General features: G+C 40.3%; 2 long non-coding RNA genes across 2 annotated transcripts in view; one reads left to right on the forward strand and one right to left on the reverse strand.

Annotated features, from left to right (window-relative positions):
• The window catches only part of LOC116667129, a 153,873-nt gene that overhangs the window by 116,897 nt on the left and 16,913 nt on the right, over nucleotides 1–20,063 (reverse strand). The window contains exon 2 of the long non-coding RNA XR_004323888.1: nucleotides 10,811–10,939. This is a non-coding gene — a long non-coding RNA (uncharacterized LOC116667129). The remainder of the gene's footprint in view (nucleotides 1–10,810; nucleotides 10,940–20,063) is intronic.
• The window catches only part of LOC116667127, a 41,436-nt gene that overhangs the window by 12,636 nt on the left and 8,737 nt on the right, over nucleotides 1–20,063 (forward strand). The window contains exon 2 of the long non-coding RNA XR_004323886.1: nucleotides 10,250–10,409. This is a non-coding gene — a long non-coding RNA (uncharacterized LOC116667127). The remainder of the gene's footprint in view (nucleotides 1–10,249; nucleotides 10,410–20,063) is intronic.

Raw genomic sequence — 20,063 nt, forward strand, 5'->3', positions numbered from 1 at the left:
CCTGAAAAGAAGAAAGTTTGAGTATTAATGAACACATTTAATTAAAGAAGTCAGAAAAAAATAACTATGAACTCAAGAAAAGACAAAGGAAAGAAGATAAAGATACGGGCAAAAATTAATGAAATAGAAAACAAACAATGGAGACGGCCAACAAGTAAAAGATCAGTAGAAAAATAAAGATGATACAAATGAATCACCATACTGGGAAGGAATAAGATATGACCATAGATATAATATAAATTTACCAAGTCATGGGCTACTATGTATGACTTTATTGTAATAATATTGATATTTCAGATGAAATGGAAAACACTTCCAGAAAATATCACTCAAGAAGAAATAGAAAAAACTGAATAGACATATGGCCTTTTAAGTATTTAATTGGTAACTTAAAATCTATCCACAAAAAAGATTTGGTACCTCAGGGAATTTTACAGGTAAGTTTTTCCCAACTTTCAAGGAAAATTTAATTCCTATGTTATGCAATCTGTTCCAGAAAAAAGAAAAAGGGGGAACACTTTCTGACTCAATATAATATTATATTATAGTAATATAACTTTGAAAACAGAAACTAGAAGAAACATTACAAAAAAGGAAAATATAAGAGAATTTCATTTATGAAAGCATATATACAATTTTGGAAATAAACATTAGCAAACAGAATCTAGCAGTGTTAAGATAATACATCATAACCACACTGGGTTACTCAAGAAATGAAAGTTTAACAATAGAAAAGCTATTCATGTAATTTGCCAGACACATGAAAAACAAGAAAAAACATGATCACCTCAAAAGATGCAGAAAATTCATTTGATAAAATTCAATTGCCCATCTATAGCCAAAATCTCTTAGCATACCAGGAATAAAAAGAATAACTCCATAAATTTTATCTACTATTAATCTACAGTAGAAGTTATACTCAGTGTTATCTCTATAATAATTCCACTTAGGATCAGGAACAAGACAAGGGCAACTATTCTCAAAAGCTCTTATTCAATATTACTTTGTAAGTCCTATCCATTGAAGTAATGATGATAAGAAGAAATAAAATGAATATTCAAAATGAAAAAATAAGAGCATCACTATTTATGGATTCTATGATTCCCTTTTCAAAAATCCAAGAGAAGAGAAGTAATAGGCAACTATTAAAAGAAATAAGGAAACTAATAAGTTGTCTAATTTAAACTGATTTTTAAAAATGGTTCCTGAACACCTGTAACAAACTGTTAGAAATACAACTTTCAAAATGATACTATTTAAAGTTGTAGCAAGCACTATAAAAACCTGGCAAAAATGTATAAAATCTTTACAGGGAAAAGTATAAATCTATATTAAATAATATAAATGTATCATTTCTCAAGAAGGCCTATGTAGAAAGATATGTCACATTTCTGACTGGGAAGATATTATACAAATATTGATATTATACAAATATTATACAAATGGCAACATTTTGATATTATACAAATGCCAACATTTTCCCATATTAATCTATTTAGATGCACTTCCTTTATCAATCCCTATAGTGTTTTTTATAGGAAAAAACTAGCTAATCCTAGAAAGTTGGAAAGGTCAGAACTAATGAAAGTCAAAACAAATTTGAGCTATAGTCAACAATACTGTATCTTATACTTGAAATTTGCTAAAAGTAAATCTTAAATGTTTCAACACACACACATATAAATGGTAACTATGTGAGGTGATGGATGTGTTAACTAGCATCTCTGTGGTAATCATTTCACAATATATACTTTTTAATTTTATTTATTTATTTTTATTGAAGTATAGTCAATTTACAATGTTGTATTCATTTCTGGTGTACAGCATAATGATTCAGTTATACATACATATTCCTTTTCATATTCTTTTTCATTTCACTATATATACTGATATCAAATCATCATGTTGTACACCTTAAACTTAAAAATGTTATTTGTCAATTATATCTCAGTAAAGCTGAAAAACAACCATATTTGAGGGGACTCACTGTACCAACTACTAAGTACAGCTATCAGTTATAATAATGTGAAAATTGCATTACAGTGCAAGGATAGACAAATGGACCAACAGTTGGGATAGTCAAGGAATGATCCATTTATACATGGGAATTTGTATTTAACAGAAATGGCATTTCAAACACTGAGAAAGGCTGGACTATCCTTATGAGGTTCTGAAACATTTCACTTTCTATTTGGAAAAAGATAAAATTAGATTCCTACTTCACCATATAAGCAAAGCAAAAGTAAATTCCAGATGGACAAAAATTTAAATGTGAAGAGCAAAAATTTAGAATTTTTAGAAAACAATATGGAGAATATCTTGAATGTAGACTCATGAACAGATTTATTAAAGAACAAATACCCACAAATCATAAAAAGATTTATGATTTTGACTACACTAAATTTTGAAAGTTATTTATAACAAAGGATAACATAAACAAAACAAAAAGGCTAGATACAGTTTAGGAGAAGATATTTGCAATTCAAGTAACAATTTCAGAATAAATACAGGACAGCTACAAGTGTATAAGAAAAGGATAAACCAGTGTTTTAATAGGAGCGAAGGATTAGAACTGGCCTCTTTCCCTTTCCCGTGCTCTCTCTCTCTCTCACACACACACACAACTAGCTAGTAAACATATAAAAAAGCTTAAGTTTATACGTACTTAGGGAAATGTAAATTAAGACAATAAAATGCCTTTTTATATCTATAGATTGGAAAAAATTTAAGTCTCACAAGCAATGGTGAGGATGCAGGAAAAATGGGAATTTTTAGTCTGGTAGAAATGTGAATTGGTATAATTACTTGGGAGAACAATCTGTCAGTACTGAGGAAATTTACTACTTAGCAATTCCACTTGTAGGTGTCTGAAGATATAATGTGCATGTGCACAAAGATACATGCACCAGCATGTTCACTGCAACAACAACCACAAAAAAGCAACTAACCGTCTCTCTATAGGGAAATGGACACATTATGGTGCACTAGGCTGCAGTTAGAATAGATGAACTAGCTCTGCGCTGTATCTTTACCACCTGAATCAGTCTCTAAAATATACTGTTGAGTAAGAAAGCAAATTGAAAAGAATATATACAACTTGATGCCATTTAAGTAAAATGATAGCAAATGTTGTCTCGAACGTACAGTATTTAGTGAAAGTAGAGTCATGCGTGCAAATAACACATACCAACTTGAGGCAGAGATACCTCTACAGAGGGAAGAAGGGATAAGAGAGAAGGAGGGGGAAGGGTGGTTAAGCCATTTACATATTTTTTATCTTTTATTACAAGTGATCTAAAGTAAATGGAGCGGGGTGGGGGTACAGCTCGGTGGTAGAGCCTGTGCTTACAATGTGCGAGGTCCTGGGTTCAATTCCCAGTAATTCCATTAAAAACAAAAATAAAGTAAATGGAAAAATGTTAACAGCTATTTAATCTGGCCAGTAGGCATATGGTGGTCTGTTTTATTTTCTGTCCTTTCTGTATGCTTGAAATATTTCTTAATTTAAAAAAATTAAAATGTGAAAACATTTTTAAAAAGCTGAGAATCAAGAGTTCAAGTCTTTTCTCTCTGAATCTTCTTCAGTACAATCCAATACAACGCACATCCCCTGGGCTAGGTAGAGGAAAACCAGCCGTCATAGAGATGCAGTCCCAAATCCAAGGACTACCTGTCCTAACAGGGAGAGCAGTAACAATTATTCCTTATCCTTTTGGGTTATTGTTTGGTACCTGTCATGGAGGAAAACAACTGCAGTTTTTCATTTGAGCTAAATATAAATGCAACAAGGAAAGACCCATGTGAAGGGCTTTCCCAGGGCCACACGTATGGCTGTCACATCTACAGATGACAGTCACAAGCTCCCTTTGACTGCCAAGATGTCATTAGATGGTGGCATAACCAGGGCTGCTGGGATGCTAGGCCATTTCACAGACTGCAGGTAGCAGAGTTCTTCTGCAGAGGCCATGTTCTCCCAGGATGACCCTGGATAGTTGGTTCACTGGGAGTCAGAGATGAAAAAAAAAAAGAGCTCACTACAGAGACAGTAAAAGGATCAGTGGTGACCAGGGATTTTTTTTTTTTTTTTTGGAGGGGGCAGGGAAAATAAATAGAGCACAGAGAGGATTTTTAGGGCAATGAAACTACTCTTTATGATACTAGAATGGTGGATACACGTCATTATACATTTGTCCAAACCCAAACCCACAGAATGTACACCATCAAGATTGAACCCTAATGTAAACTATGGACTTTCAGTGATTGTAATGTATCAATGTAGGTTCATTGATTGTAACAAATGTAACACTCTGGAGGGGGATGTTGATAATGGGAGAGGGGTCTTGCATGTGTGGGGATGGGGAGATATGGGAAATCTCTGTACCTTCCTCTCAGTTTTGCTGTGAACCTAAAACTGCTCTAAAAAAATAAAGTCTTTTTTTTTAAAAAAAAGGCTCACAGCCTGGTGGGGAAGAAAAGTATAAGGATCAAGACATATGGTCCATAAAAGACATAGAAACAATATGCTAAAAGAATTAGGGGCAGGGGAAGAAATGAGATTGTAAACAATTTCTTGGAACCAACAGAACTTCAGATCAGCCTTATTTCTGATCAATGACTATGTGAAGATTGCTCTTCAGATCCCTATCTGAAGGGTCATAGGGTCTCATCCTAAGTTGCTATTGACAGAGGACGCTTTCTGGAAGTGACACTGGAATCTGCCGGTTAGGCTTAAGTCACTGTTTCCCTCCTTCCCTTCCCCATTGCTCCCACCTCCAGGCCATGGCATGCCTAGGAAGATTACTTCAGCATAGACCATACAGCCACAGGGGTGGCTGCAGACTCGGAATCTGTGGGGCTAGATGGGTAGGAAGGATGCAAGAGAGAGGGGGAGAGAGAACAAGTTCCAGCAGCAGCAGGTAAGAAGTAAGAATCACTGGTGTTTCATAATAAAGGCCTGAATCAAAAAGTAGGTTTCCCAGTTGAGACCAGCTACTTGGGGCAATGGCAAATGGATCACAAAAAAGAAGATCTGGAGGCTTCCTCACTTCCAGGTAAACATAAAGTACAAATCAAAATCAGAAATTGTGTGTCCCCCAGGGTTTACTCTCTGATCTATGTAGACTAAATAATATCCTGCAAAGACATCCAGGCCTAATCCCCAGGGTCTGCAACAGAGACTTTACTATGGGATTAAATTAGGCTATTATTATTATTATTATTTTTATTTTTATTTTTATTATTTGAAATGTAGTTGATTTACAGTGCTAGTTTCAGGTATATAGCAAAGCAATTCAGTTATACATATATATATATATACATACAGGTACTTTCTTCAACTTCTTTTCTATTATGGCCCTTTACAAGGTATTGAATATAGTTCCCTGTGCTATACAGTAGGTCCTTGTTGTTTATCTATTTTATATGTAGTAATATGTAACTGTTAATCCCAAATCTACCCCCTTTTCCCCTTGGTAACCACAGTTTGTTTTCTATGTGAGTTTTTGTTTGTTTGCTTGTTTTTTTGTTGTTGTTGTTGTTGTTTTTAGATTCCACATATAAGCAACATCATATATTTGTCTTTCTCTGTCTCACTCACTTCACTTTTAGGCGCTTGATGGGGAGATTATTTTGGGATTGTCCAGCTGGGCCCTAAATGCAATCACAAGTGTCCTTATAAGAGGGAAGCAGAGGGGGATGTGACACAGAATAAGAAGGAACATGACCACTGCAGCAAGATGCTCTGTGGCTGGCTTTGAAATGGAGGAAGGGTCCTTAAATCAAGGAATGCAAAGAATTCAGCTCTAGAAAAAAAGGCAAGTAACAGATTCTCCCTTAGAGCTTCCATAGGAAGCTTCTCAGCCCTGCCAACAACCCAATGTTGGCCCAGTGAAACTGGTTTCCAGCTTCTGACCCACCAAGTTCATTGTAAATTGTTGCAGCAGAAAGGACACTAATGCAGATTTCTTTGGTTGTCTTGATAAAAGAAGACTTCTAGGCATTTTGATATGGAGAGGTTGATGGCCATTGGTTGACAAGAGTCAAGATTCTGGTCCTAGAGAAGGCAAGGGGCAAGGGAGTGATAATCTGGGACAAAGATTTCCATGCAGGTGGTTAACCGGGAGTGATCTGGGGAACACCACTGTGCAGAGGTGAGGAAAGCAGGCCTGGGCAGAGGGTGAAACGGTACTTTGAGACAGTAGCACAGAGGCCCCAGCCAATCCCTCAGGGAGCTCTGGAGTTAGGGTGGTCCGGCAAATGTGGCCCAAATTGAGCAAAGAGACCAATCCTTGGTACCTCTAACAATGACCAGTCATCAGATGCATGCTATTCCCAGGGAAGGGGTTGTCACCTTGAGCAATTATTAAAAGGTCATCCCTTGGGGAAGGACTCAGCTCCACGCCATCTGCAGACAACACTCCTGGCTCCTAGGAGAGTACGTGCTTTGGTCCTGAGGTGGGAGTCAGAGCAGCACACAGCATCTCTTGCACCATGGAAGCAGCCTCCAACACAATTTTATCTGACTAAGACCCTGGTACAGAGATGGATGGGAAAGTTTCCTATTGACTCTGGTCTCAAACCAATCTTTCAGAGACCCAGTCCAAGTTCTGAGTCTGTGCGATTCTTTGGGAAGCTTGCTGAAAGCGGCTCAGGGACACTTTGAGCAAAGAGCCTGACATAACTCTAAGTGGTTTGGTCTTGGACTGAGGTTTCAAAATAAACCTCCCCATGAATATTTGGAAAGCCTTCTGAGAAAGCCCCTGAATAAATACCATAACCCCTTGTACCATTGGTCAGAATTGTTTTGGCTTGGTTTTCTGGGACTCACAGTGTGCCCTGGCTGATAAATGAAGCCATGTGGAAAGCTCAGGGAACCCAGGGCCAAACCCTGTCCCCGCCATCACACCACACCAGGCACCAGCCAATGCTGGCTCCAGACTCCAATACCCAGGCTCTAGGGCAAAGCCAAGTTGAAGTTGATTTCCAGGGAGCCTGCCCTCTGGAGAGACCCACTGTCAGAACAACCTTAAACAAGCCACAGGCCTTTGATTCCAGCTTTTGTTGCTCTAAATCCTGCTAACAGGCCTTACTGCACTCATCTGCTTAAGTACTGCCCGGAGCATAATTTAGTGGTACTTTACTGGCTGGGAACCATCAGGGGCTCAGAGGCATCACTCTGAAGTGACTGTGGTGTCTAAAGGTCTGGGGTCTTCTCTGTCTTCTGACACTTCTTAACAATGTGGCCTTGGTAGAGGCACTGCTCTCTGGACCTGCTTTCCTCCTCTGTAGAATGGGTGGCACAAAATTATCACTAAGTTCCTGTCCTGTCTTCATGCTCGGGGACTATCTCGTCCTCTGGGTGTGAAGGTTGCAGAGAATGACATGCATTTGTACAGATGCTGGCACATCCTAAAATCTGCAAATTTGGGAGCAAATTCCTGCCATCAGATGTCTTTCAAATGGATGAACATATGAATAAATCATGCTTACTTACATTGGCTGCTTCTGCTCAAAACCGGCAGCTTGGTATTCACTTACATCACCAAAATGGACCCCTTTCATCAGCCTGTAAATTTTCCAGGGCCTTGTGCATGAGCGGCCACTACATTTTTTTTTTTCAATCCACAAGATAATTTTAGGAGTTTAGTGGAGTGGCTGAACAGAGAGCCAGCTAACTTATTTGTCAGAATGTTTGCATTGCAATCTGTGCCAATGACTCACCTTGTGACATTGGCAAGCCATTTAATCCCACTGAGCTGCTGAGAGGGATGCCAGTCAAGGTCAACCCTGCCTCCCTCACATGGTAACTGCAAAGATCAAATGAAATGGAGCTTGTGAGAGGACTCTGGGACCTGTAAAGCTTATCAACATGTAAGCAATTATTATTATTCCATTAACACCTTCAAAGCCACACAAGGGGAATCTATTCCATCAGTTGCCTTTGCTTGGGATAAGCCTTTCCTTCTCAAAGGAGAGGTTTTCAGGTAGTGTTGTCAGAATACAAACAGAGTGAGTACAAAGGTTTATTTTGCCAGCTTCTGAAGTTCCCAAGAGAATGATTCCCAGCAGTACAAGTTGCTAAAATAGTTTGTGAGGTCACCTGCTCTTAGCAACCAAGATTGGTAGAGAAGGAACGAGCCTGAATCCACCCAGAGGATTAATGCTCACGCCAGGCTGTACAACTGTCTGGGCAATTGCTTATGCAGCCTGCAGCGCCCTGAGCTGCCGCTTCTGCATTAGAAGAGGCAGTTCTGTTAGTGCCTTCAGAGCTCACATTAGTCACGTGGCTCTTCTGGCTATGAGGATGACTGCACATGTGACTCCAATCACAATACAAAAATCATCACCCTTAAGATTTCAGTGTGCAAACCTGATTCCTTCCAGTTTGCAGCAAGATCACAGAGCAACACCTCACCCACTCTCTTCCCCCAATTTGGACTCTGAGAAAAGCCCTACAAATGAAAAGACAACTCCGCCAAAAGGTATCTTTGCTGTAAAGGCAGTGTGTTTCTGTTGCTAGATCTGAAAATATCCTGAATTCATCTGCCCTTCAACAAGATTATTGAGAAAACATCCCAGCAAACCAACTGAGAGCCGACTTCCTGGTCTTGCTCCAAGCCTACAAGAGCCTAGATAAAGCAGCAGTGAAGGAAACGCAGACATGCCATGATGAGAAGGACTTACAGAAGCTCTGCTTTTATTTACTCATTTACTGAGTCTCTATTTTCCTCTCTCCACTCTTGGGAAACACTAATGCTTGGTGCTGGCATCTGGGTGAGAACAGGCAGGGCAGGTCTGGAGTGGGCCAGGCTGAGGGCTAGGCAAAGTCAGCACAGATTGACAGGCGGCCTTGTGCACAGCCAGAGAAAACTGTGGGGGATGGGATCTGTTGTTATAGCAACCAGAGTCTTCCTAGGTGCACATGGGTAGGGGCAACAGGTCTTTGGGAACACACAGCAGACAGTAAGATCTGGAGGAGTGCTGTGGGACACAGCACAGGCTGACAGGCAGACCCACACACAGTGCAGCTGAGCGCAACAGCCAAGCAGAGAGCAGGGGCTGGCGCTCTTCTGCCTGGAGCTGAAGCCCCGTCTTTCTTCCTTCAGGCAGACATCAGCTGGCAGGTGCACTCTGCTTTTTCCTCAGTGAGGCAGAACTTTGCGAGTGCTTGTGATTACAGAGCCAGCACGGGTTAGGGCTTCTGGGAAGTTCTTAACGACCCTAATGTCAGTTACCTGTGGGTTTTTATTTCTCATCAGCCAATTAACTAGAGTTTCATATGATGTAAGGTAAAACGTGGATCCACTTGAGTTGCCTTCTTCTGTCTTGCCCTGAATTTCACAAACAAGCAAACACACACGTGCACAGACACGGAGTAACTAATACACACAACAACCCAGACACACACTCTAACACAGACATAGTCTCATAAGCCCGCCCTCATGGGCCCTCTCGCATAGACACTCACATTTCTAAGGTTAGAGAAGGCTTATACTTCAGAGACTAGAGCTTAGCTGTGTTTTTAAACATCCCCCTGGCAAAGGGATGTGCGTTTCAGAGCAGAGTGGTTGCCAAGCTCACAGGAATTTGGGTTTCAAGTCATGAAGCTCCAGCTCTTTTTAAAATAGCTGAGATGCTTTGGTTATGGTTGTTTGTTTTTTAACTTCCCTGCGATTTGTTTTGGTGTGTGGTTTTAAAATAGCCCTGCCAGGGACCCTGTGGTTGATACTCACTCACTTACGAGTTTCTCCAGGATATGAGTGAAGTGGGTAGCACTCCAGACAGGAATAAGTCTGCCCAGGGTGGCCATCCTGAAGGTGAACCCTTCCTGCTCAGTGCCCTGGACCAAGAATCTTGACTTCAGTTGTAAGTAAGACTCTCCCTGCCCAGCCACCTCATTAGAAATATCCCCTAGGGTTATTTATCCCATGACTTTATAAAGACAGCAAAAATGGCAAACTGAGAATCATTGACTCTAAATATGAAATGAGAATTATGTGCAGTTCATTACACAGCCCCAAAGCCATCAGTAAGAGACAGCCTAGTTCTGGAATCCATTTCCCCATCCTTTTTATCAAAGATTTGTCTATGGACAAATTTCTCTAGCCAATCCTGATCAGGTCTTTTTTTTCTTTCACTGTCCCAGTTCTCATCTGCATCCTTCACCATTTATGTTCTGAGCCTGTTTATGTTGATGGAGCAGAGAGATGGCTGTGTGTTCACCCAAACCCTTCTTTTTCCTCCTGAGCAGAGTGGAAAGCTCACGTCCCAGCCTCCAGAGCCATGAGAACCACTCACTGAGCCCCGGCCAATGGAATGTGGTGGAGGTGGTGGACAGGACTTCGCTGATTGCAGGGAGTGTGGTCCCCCTTCCCGTTCTCCCATACAACCACTACCTCATTGTGACACAGGTGAGACACAAACCTTTCTTGTGTTACTCCAGTGAGATCTGAGGACTGCACTCAGACTCTTTCATAGACCAAGATTAGAAATACTAACTCTGAAGAATTCTTGGTTACTCTCTCTACAATGGCTTAAAGTTTAGACCATGTGAATTTCTAGTGGACTGTATATACACACCCCAAGTTACTCCCATCAGTACCAATGCCTATTGTCTGGTGGCCCCAGAATGGCTTCTCAGTATGCAATGCTTTGTTCTTTTCTGTGCCACCCTGAGTTGCTGTGCATGAGAAGGGTTTTAAATAGTTCAGAGCATTTTGGTGTACACAATGTGAAAAGTGTTCCCTGTGTTTGAAATTCATTCCCTTCCTGTTCCTTCTGGGTAGCAGTATCAGCCAAAGCTCAGACTTACCTGTTCCCATCTTGGCCTGTGAGCCACACAAGACTGTAGGCAAGCTTGGAAGACAGAGGCCCTTCTGGGTCTCCCTTGTTTGAGGATATCTTTTATCCCTAAGACATCGTCTCTGTTCATCTTCAGCATCTGAGAAGCAACAGGGCAAAGTTATAAACAGTGAGGCAGTCACTGGATGTCCATAAACTGAGATCTCTCCTGTGCCCAGTAGGTTATGAAACAGTTCATTTATTTTTGAGAACTGAAGAGATAGGACAATATAGATTATGAGAAAGAGCACAAAATTAGATTATTGACCTGGATCTTAATCCAGACTCTTCCACTAATTTGCCTGGTGACATCGAACAAGTTACAACTTCTCTTGGCCTCCGCTATTTTGTTTCCTTATCTATCATAGCTGGTAATATCACCTTCTCAGGCTAACCTGATGGGTGCTTGAATTGTTACAGAACCAAACAGATCATATGTACAGACACATGAGGAAGTTACATTGGGAAAAATGTGAGGAATTATTTAAAGAAAACTCATGTACAGTCAGGTTGTTACATGTTATAGACTGACCAGACCTCTGACAGAAAGAGCTGCTCTTTGAAAATGGACATTATTTTCTCGGGGTTCATTTGATGCTTTTTCCCACTTTAGTACATGTATAAAAGTGGGTGCAGTGGTTTACGAATGGGATACATACCACCACTTTTCTGGTTAGCTTGTCAGAATAGAGGTCTTACTCCATTCCAGTGTCACTCAAGAGTGTCAGAGTTATGTGTGCCTAAGTTGAAAACTATTAAAACCATGGCTAGACAATTCCATGTCTGGGAGTCTCCCCTATGAGTAGATGGATGTGAGAAACGATATTAGAGGCTATTCAGTGTTTGGAATAGAAGAGAGTAGAAGCATCTAGATTTTTACCATAATGGAGGATTGGTTAAAACAACTGTGGACCATCCATGCATTGGCAAAATAGATAGCTATGAATGCTGGAACTCTGATACACTGACAGGGAACACTTCCCAGGAAATTTCATTAATCTAAAAAAGCAAATTGCAGAACAGTGTGTAAAATTTGATGCCATTTGTGTCAAAAATCTTTTTTTAAGTATTTGCTTGTGTATACATAAAATATCTCTGAAAGAATACCAGAATGCTGGTAGAAGTATTAATCTCTGGAGAAGGAAATGTATTGGCTAGGACAGATGGTAGAGGTACCATTTTTGTTTTTTAAACTTAAAACCATGTGAATATATTAACTGCTCAAAACAAAGCAAGACAAACCCCAAAACAAGATTAGATTCAGTTCGTTTGTTTGTTTGATAGTTATAGTAAAACATAACTAAAATTTATCATTTTAACCATTTTTAAGGGTATGGTTTAGTGGCATTAAATATATTCTTGGTGCTCTGGAACCGTCATCATCATCCATGCCCAGAACTTGTGTTCCTTCCCCAGGAGGGAAAAGCATCAGGGGAAGGCTCCTCAGCTCTTCGCTTTCCCTCCCCAAGGGTAGGTGAATGACTAAGCTAATTGATGAGTTGGGAGAAGACTGAAATCCAGCCTTTTCTGGGTATTCTCTTTCAGAGTACACTGCCTCAGGACACACATTTTCTGCTCTTCCAATCAGTAAACTCACTTAGGCAGACCCTGCCCCTGCACAAGAAAGCCTGTGGTTCTGGGAGAGTGAGGGACTAAGGAAGAAGGGGTAGGAAGCTTGTTTGGGTGAGACTCAGAAAGGTATGCCTTAACTTGTCCAAGACTGATTCATATCCATCAGCCTTCTAGAAAAGGAGATGACTACAAAGATCCAAGGAAGAAAGTTACAGTTCAGGGTTGAAGGTGGCCAAGCCCAGTTAATCTCTTGGTTTGGATCCAGCTCTTTGAGCAGGCCAGAGAAAGGTGGTACTTCCCCAGTCATGAGTACTGGGATAAGCCTTGCTGCTAGGTTGCCAGAGTATACATCTGCAGAGGCAAGGCTTGGACACCCCCACTCCAATTATACAAGGGGAGGGACCAGTGATCCCCCACCCCAAACCCTGATTCAGTAGGAGAGGGCTGGAGCCAAGGTTCTACCACGCTACAACCTTGTGTTGTACTCTGACCACTAATTACTCCAGGGTAGGGCCTGGTGTTTCTTTAATAACATAGCTTTAAAACTTCACAGCCCAAGAGTCGGGGTCCATTTCCTGGAATCTGATGTCTTGCTCCACTGATCACCGTGGGACTCACACATGTTTTACTGTTTCTGTCTCAGTGTTTTCCCCAAGGAACACTGCCCTAGCAGAGCTGGTGTGTCTGCTGCCTGGTCATTTGCCATGTTTGTATGCAATGTCCAAGCCAGTGATAGTGATAATAAGGCTGATAATTTCATATGTGTAGACCCCTGTGCCTAAATATCCATTCCAAATTTGGAAGGGGGATAAGGGATTGCTTTATCATGACCTATTTGAGTTCCAACAATTTTTATTAAATTGCTCAACTGTGACTTTGGCCACATTTGGTCCTGTAGAGTTTCTCCCAGTTATTTCGGAGAATCCCTTATGGGGTGTCTAATGTCTCACGTCTGATAACAGTATTTCCTTGCAAAGCCACCATGCCACCACCACTGCTGCCCATGGTCTTGGGGGACCACTGCTCTGTGGTGCATGGCGGTTTGTTTAATGCCTCTACCATACTGGCCTGTGGGAGGGGCTCTGCACAGTCTTTTCTCACTGGCACCCAAACATGTCCCAGTGGGTTCTTCTTTCGGGCTTAGTTTTTTGTTTTTGTTTTTTAATATACTGAAGGATACTTAGTTACAATGTGTCAATTTCTGGTGTACAGCATAATGCTTCAGTCATACATATACATATATTCCTTTTCATATTCTTTTTCATTATAGGTTACTACAAGATATTGAATAACGTTGCCTGTGCTATATAGAAGAAATTTGTTTTGAACTTAGATTGAACTTGACTCAAAGTTCAGGGAAGCACAGGAAGAGAACTTAGAGCTGTATAAGATATGGTTTCTCTGAATCTACAGGCTGACATACTGACTCAACAGTTGCTTAAATGTTGACCTGCTTACAAAGAAGTCACCCATACCCATCCCTGGAAGGACTCAGAGCATGGCCAGGTCCATCACCTGAGGCCCAGCAAAAGAAAGGCATTTCTCCTCTACTCCAGTCTGAGGTCAACCTTCTCAATCTTTATATCCTATTCTAGGGTCTACTTCCCAGTGTGATGGACAACAGTGATGTTCACTCCTTTAGAGAGAAAACACCGCCCCCCTCTGCAGGGGTACTTCCTGGCAACCACGTCATAACACAACAGTGTTCCATGGTACTTTCTGGGCTAATCAGTCTTCATTAGGGCAGGATATCAGAAGTTCAGTCCAGGTTGAATCCTGCCAAATCCAAACCAGTCCCCTTGGTAAGGTGAAGTCATTTTCAATTCACCATCCCCACCATTTTGCCTTCTGGCCTCCTATGAACATCGACTGAACAAGAACACACTCCTCCAAGCAGAATACATTCATCGGCCAGCGGGTGTAAGAAAACATTTTTCTAAGGGAAACACATCTGCACAGATGCAAGTCTTTCTGCACCATCAGTTGGAACCTGTTCCCTTATCTTACAGAGGAGCTTAGCCTCTGGATTTAATAACATATTCATTTGAAAAAGCCACATTTATTTTACATTTTTGTAGTATAAAGACTCATTCAGATGGTTTCCCCCAAAACGGAAGTCTGTACATTTTGAGTAACATAAAACTACTTGCGGCTTTAAAATTTTAGTTTTTCCAGGTTATAGCCAAAGTTTCAAATCAAAGTCTCAGCCTGGGCACCACATACATGCTAATTTCAGTTGGAATCCAAACTCCTTAGCACAATCTTTAAGGCATAACACACTTGGGCCTGTCTTATGAACATGTACAAATGTATCTCCCCATCGTCTCAAACCTGCCTGTCTCTGCTCAAATCGGGAGAAGTCTTCCCAGAAGAAGCTACACTTGCAGCTTTCCTCCCGCCACACCCAGGTCTAGTCTTCTGATCTTCCAAATCCCCTGCCCCCCCGCCCATTTGATGAAGTTTTTTACCTCTTCTGATGACACTCACTTCTCCCTTTGGATTTCTCCACGGCTCCTCTCCTTCATCCAGCCACCCACCCACCCAACAAGAGTTCATCAGGGGCCTGCCTTGTGCGAGACACCATGTGGGTTCTATGGGACTTCTGAAAATGGGTAACACCTGGGGCTTCCCTCAAAGAGTTTTACAATTTGGTAGAAAAATATACAAATGGCAAAGTTCTGTTACTTTTCTACTAGAGAACTATTTACATTTCTTTTCTCACCTCAAAACTGCAATACTCTTTCTCTTGTCCCTCCTCTCCAATAGTCAGAATAGTCATGCTGGACAACAACATTGTTTACTCATTCTGCAGTTGATGCAGATTTGGTGCTGTTATTTTTTTTTTCTTCCAGTTCTTAGTCATTTAAAATAAAGCTGCTATTAAACAACTACATATAAAATAGATAAATAACAAGGTCCTACTATATAGCACACGGAACTATATTCAATACCTTTTAATAACCTATAATGAAAAAATATGAAAAATAATATATATGTATATATGTATGTGTATAAATGAATCACTATGCTGTACATCAGAAATTAACACAACCTGTAAATTGTAAACCTATACTTCAATTTAAAAAAAAACCTTGAAAAAAAGCTGCTATAAACATAAAAATAATTTTAAAAAACAGAACAGTCATTTCCTGATTCTAAACTCGCTGCATGCTGTATACAGATGATAGATGGAATCAGATGAGGACTACCTCATGCTCCCAACACCAAACCCACCTGCCTGCCTGCACTGGTGACCCCATTCTCTACCATCCCTCTTTCCTTGCTCTTAAGGGAAATGCTTCCATTTGGACCCCAGATTCCTCTACAATCATCCCCATTCTTTCCTGCATCATCAATTTTCCTCTCTATTGGCTCACTCACATCCACTCATCAATATGCATTTTTGTGTGTGGATATCACACATTAAAAAAAATCCAAACACACTCCCTTGTGCCCACACCCTCCTCCAGCTACTGCTGCCTTTTTCTGCTCCCTGTCACAGCCGTCCTCTTCAAGAGGGATGTCTACATGTGCTGTCACTGCTTCCTCACCAGCCACACTCTCCCAAACGCTTCTCAAACCCAGCTGTGCTTCACCCACCACTCTAAGGAAATGGCTCTTGTCAGAGTCACTGATAGCCAAGGCCCTTGGCCAGCTCTGTCTTCGTCTTTCTCGGCCTCGCAGCAGAGTTTGGCCTGACTGACTCCCCTCTTCCATGGAGTCCTTTCCCCCGGGCCCCTGGGACACCCGCTTTCCTGGCTCCCTCCATGTCACTGGCTGCTGCTGCTGAGGCTCTGCCATTTACAGCAACACAGATGGACCTGGAGATCGTCACACTAAGTGAAGCAAGTCAAAAACAAATACTATATGATATCACTTACATGTGGAATCTAAAAAATTGATACAAATGAACTTATTTACAAAACAGAAAGAGACTCACAGACATAGAAAACAAACCTATGGTTACCAGGGGTAAGGAGGGTGGGGAGGGATAAACTGGGAGTTCGGGATTTGCAGATACAAACTACTGTGTATAAAGTAGATAAACAAGGTCCTACTGTATAGCACCAGGAACTACATCTAATACCTTGTAATGGCCTATAATGAAAAAGAATATGAAAAGGAATATATATATATCTGAATCACTATGCTGTACACCAGAAACTAACACAACAATGTAAACCGACCATACTTCAAGAAAAATTAATTAACTAATTAAAATAAAATCAGCCAGAATGCCTGCCTGGTGCAAATAAAAAACATAAACAAACAAATAAATTTCCAATGTTAATGAGCTCAGAACCCTTTCAGGAACCCACTTCTCTTCCTTCTCTATCAACTCCTTCCCTGGGTAATTTTACAGATCTTGGGCTTCAAACACCAACCATGCGTGGGTTACACTCAGACTTACGTCTCCAACCCAGAACTCGTGAGTCCCAGACTTATTTATCCACCTGCCTAGATTTCACTTGGATGTCTAACAGTCATTTCTTACTTAATCTAGCTGCACTTCCTTAAAAAAAAAAAACTAAAAAAACCCCACAGAAGTGTTGATAACCCCCAACACACCACATCCCCCCAAACAACAACAGTCTTCTCTCCCTGCCAAGCCTCCCCTACCCTATAAATGATGTCACTAGCCAGGGGCAGGTCCAGGTTCTGTGAGCCTAAAGCTGAAACAATTTGCAGAGCCCTCTTCAACACAAAGAATACGAAATCAAAATACAAATTTAATATGAAAATAAATACTCATTTAGGCTGAGAAATCACGATGAATTGCAGATTTTAAAAGACTGACAAATACCATGATCATCACAAAATCAAGCATGATAATGTAGAATTTTATTAATTATCTGCCTGACACACCTCTGTAATACTTTTTCCCCTACATTTTGGCTGTGTGCTTTGACTGCCTCTTTGTAGAACAAGACTTTTGTGCTATTCTCTATAGCGAGAGAGATTAGATCATTTCTCTTGCTAGGTTAATCAAAATTTGTTTTTTTAAATTATGGATAGTTCGGAAACATTTTAGCATCACAAATCTTTATGGGTAGAAGTTAAAGAAAATTCACTTACAACTTGATAGGCATATACTTTGGACTAACCAGAACTGTGGCAATAAGAATTCCCTTGTGAAAATAGGCTTCATTTTGAGGGATTTTATTTTCACAGCCTGGTACATGTATAGAGGTTTGGAGCAACGATCCATGAGTGGGGTCCCTATCATTGCTTATCCAGGTAGATTTTCAGACTGGAGTTCTTGGTCACTTAATGCCATGAACCAAAGAGCTGCTCAGTACTTCTGGGTTCAAATTTTCTGAAGTTGAAATATGTCATGGACATAGTTAAGCAACCCTACTTCTAGAATTTACCCTACAGGGAGATTCTTTCTTTTCCTTTCTTTACACTCTATAGCCAATCCTTCAGTCATTCCTATAGGCGTTTTCTACAAATTATCCCCCCAGTTCCACCCCTCCTTCAGCTCCACTGTTCCTCCCCTGTCCTGAGCTACTGTCCCTGCCCTCAGGGACAACTGCATTAGTCTATGGCATTGCTGCTTGCTGGCTTTAGTAGTACTTCCCTGTCATCCACCACCCCGTCTCCTAGCATCCAGAATGATCTTTCTAAAGCACAACTCAGCTCCTGTCACTGTCCTGGTTAAAACTTCAAATGGCTTTGGATTGCACTGAAAATAATACTCAGTCCCTCAGGGCCCCACACAATCCAGGCCCGCCCACTTCTCTGGCCCCTCCCATCACTCCTCTGCGGCCCCCGGTTCTCTGGCCACACTGGCCTTCTTCTTGATACTCAAACACGCCAAGCTTACTCTCAGCGGGGCCTCTGTACTTGCTGTTCCTCCAGGTTAGAATGAATTTCCCAGCTCTGCAAGCTGCCTGGCTCATCCTTGGCCTCAAGTCCAATGGCACCCATCACAGGGGCTCTTCCATCCTCTTAGCTCACATAGCAGTCTCCCTCCAGGATGTTACCATTTGCAGCTTCTTTATAGCACTTTTTAGTACCAGAAAACATCACAGTTCATATATTTTTATAAAATCTTTCCTTCTTTACTAGAACATAGCCCTCAAACTGAGATGCACATTTTATTTCTTATGTTTAGTAAGTATCTTTCTAAGGGTATGACGGTATAAAGAGAGAGTTTTAAGGGAGTCTTTTTCCAGAGCCTCATTTCCACGACTGTTGACCTGCAGAGGTGACGTGCTGTCCTCCTTTCCCTACTCCCCATCACAACTGTGCTGCTCTGCTGTACATGCCACTCATCCATCCTGAATTTCACAACGGGTATAGAAGTCTAGGGCTTGAAAAAAAAGGGCAAATGAAACTAATAGTTTTGAGAAAGTAAATTACTTTAATGATAGGATTTCAAAAATCATTTTCTAAGTATTATGATGTCTAATGCTTTGCTTTCAGCAAAATTAAACGAGGGCCAAGTCATTTTTTCAAAGATCACTAAAAAGTATTTTACATGGATCACTGTGCGATTTTCTAAATATAACTTAGGAGAAAAAATATACAAGAATCATATGCATATGAATATGTAACATATTATATATTAATTATATAATAATTACATTAATTATGTTATTAATTATGTTATATAATTCTTAGACAATTATAAGAAATATAAGAACTTAGAATCTAAGAATACATATAAATAAATATAAGAATATAACTTAGAATTAAATTGAGTTGAATTGAGAAAACAAAATTTTTTCCATTCCCATCTAGTTATGTGAACCAGGTTGATTAATGCTTATGCTATAAAAAAACAAAAATAAGAAATAGAATTGATACTGAATCCTGTATCATTCTAGCACTAAGTAATATTCACCCATGAATATGTGAACTAACTGAAAACACCAGTCCCATCTATCTTAAGAGGAAACTATTTGGTACAATTTTATTTCTTATGTTGAGTAAGTGTTATAATCTATAATATAGTTATGTTGTTTTGATCAATCATGTATTAATATCTATTGTGATGTTAACTGAATCCAGATGAAAATTTTAACAGTAAACTTCATAATGACAAGAATAAAAAGAATTAATTTTGATTTACAATAGAGTATTTGTTCAAGATAAACATCAATAAAAGACTGTCCAATATAAAAATATGTTACATTCGAATGAAATTCTATGGAAGAAATGGAATGGAAATACAAATCAAGAAACAAAAGAAATACATTAAAATCTATGCCTACTAGAGATGAACTTGTTCATACATTTAAAAACTGGATAATGGCCGTATAAATAAAAAGAGTTGGTTGGACATACAAAATGCTAGACACCTAGCTTCCAAGATCATTTCTAGACGGTGAAGGGTTACTAGGGATTTTATCGACTTTTCCATCTCAACAGAGACAGAAAACCTTTATTAGTTATACTTCTAGGGTGCAATTATACATTCAACTCACATGTGTTTAGAAACACTTCTGCCATCAAGCAGGGGCTGCCTGACTGCCTTTTAACACCACAGTGCTGGCCACACAGTGCTGAAATTCATTAGATTACAAAACAACAAGAAATCTCGTGTTTCTGATGGATTGCAGGCACGCGGGCTCCTTTAAATCAGGAGGGCTCCCTTCTAGGAAACCTAGAAAGGAAGCCCAGTTCTCATGGCCCACTCTCCTCCT

The sequence above is a fragment of the Camelus ferus genome, chromosome 11 (genome assembly GCF_009834535.1).
Source record: "Camelus ferus isolate YT-003-E chromosome 11, BCGSAC_Cfer_1.0, whole genome shotgun sequence".
Classification (NCBI taxonomy): Eukaryota; Metazoa; Chordata; class Mammalia; order Artiodactyla; family Camelidae; genus Camelus; species Camelus ferus.